Source organism: Lepidothrix coronata, unplaced genomic scaffold, assembly GCF_001604755.1.
Source record: "Lepidothrix coronata isolate B3197 unplaced genomic scaffold, Lepidothrix_coronata-1.0 Scaffold133, whole genome shotgun sequence".
NCBI classification, from domain to species: domain Eukaryota; kingdom Metazoa; phylum Chordata; class Aves; order Passeriformes; family Pipridae; genus Lepidothrix; species Lepidothrix coronata.
In genome coordinates this window covers 1,314,332-1,315,934 of record NW_016690313.1, presented here as the reverse complement: position 1 = coordinate 1,315,934, position 1,603 = coordinate 1,314,332, and positions in this window count along the sequence as shown.

The following is a 1,603-nucleotide window of genomic DNA, read 5'->3' as shown; positions in this document are numbered from 1 at the left end:
ACCTCACTGCTCTTCCTATATTTATTTAGTACAAATTGATGTCACAACCTGTATCTCGAGTATCTCCTCTCGTGAATTATTCCCCTTCATTAACTCCACACATTTCATCCTAAGCAACACCAGTCAGAAGAAGCAGCCTTATTGAAGCCTTCTTGAATGATAGCTCCTCACAGTCTCTTTGTCATCACTGAGCCAATGTATGACTCAAGCAATAAACATGGAATTTATAATGGTTTTCTTTAATGGTCAGATGGAAAAACAGAAAATGGGACAGCCTACTTACTGTTACTGTCACATTGCCATTAAAGCTCTATATTCCTGTGCTTTAGCCTTCTGGGTATCTCCTGAAGCAAGTATAAAATCATTTCTCACCTCCACAGGCCTTTAAGACAATGCTGCCACCAATTCTTCAATTACTGCTTGAGAAGTCCATTGTTCTGAAGACATTCATGGGATCATCAAGGCTGGAAAACACCTTCAAGACCATCCAGCCCAACCATCAGCCCAGCACCACCACCACTGTAACCCCTAAACTACATCACCTGGTGCCACATCCAGGCACCTGCTCAACACATTATAGAACTAAAAAAAAAAACAAACCTCTCAAACAAACAAACAGAAAGAGTAACAGACTTTTCTAGAGACCAAAAGACTGTGTTGGGTTTTTCCTGTTAAATGAAACAGCAGATTTGCGAGGATTTTGTTTTATTTAAAACAAATAACAGCTTCAGCAGTGCTGATTTTGGGGCTGGGAGGGGGGAGCGTGTGTGAAATACTGTCTGTGGGACCTGGGGATATGAGAGGTAAAATACAATTTTTATATACATAGGTGCATCGTGAAGTTGCAAGATATCCAAGTTCCAAATGGAACTGGGTGTCAGGGTCTTTTTCGGCCAGATAAGAGAAATATAAAAGTTCTTAAAAATTAAAATCTTTAAAGGCCATGTGGAAGTTTTGTACACAGGGGTTTCTTCTCTCTCTTTGGGCTAAGAACAAAGGAAGATCCATTGTTTTAGAAAGAGGACACCTTGCAGCCAATCAGAAGAAAGGTAATGTCCCTTTTCAGAGAAAAGAAACCTTTTTAGGCAAAAATGAATATATTAAACTTATCTGAATAAGGGTGGAACTATAAAATGTGTGGTATTTAAATCCAAAGGGTATTTCTCCCCGAAAAACTCGGTGTGAGACTAGACCCGGCACGCTGAATAAATTCTTTAGTTTCATGACTTTATGCCGTCTTTCTAAATTTAAAAGAGGAATTTTTCCCACAGGGAGGACACCGGTCATTCCCGGCGAAGGCATGGAGATCACTGCTGGAGAGGGCACAGGTCATTCCTGGGGAGGGCACAGGGCACTCCTGGGAAAGTCACAGGGCACTCTGGGGAAGGCAGAGGTCGCTCCCGGGGAAGGCAGAGGTCGCTCCCGGGGAGGGCACAGGTCATTCCTGGGGAAGGCAGAGGTCGCTCCCGGGGAAGGCAGAGGTCGCTCCCGGGGAGGGCACAGGTCACTCCGGGGGAAGGCAGAGGTCGCTCCCGGGGAAGGCAGAGGTCGCTCCCGGGGAGGGCACAGGTCACTCCGGGGGAAGGCAGAGGTCGCTCCCGGG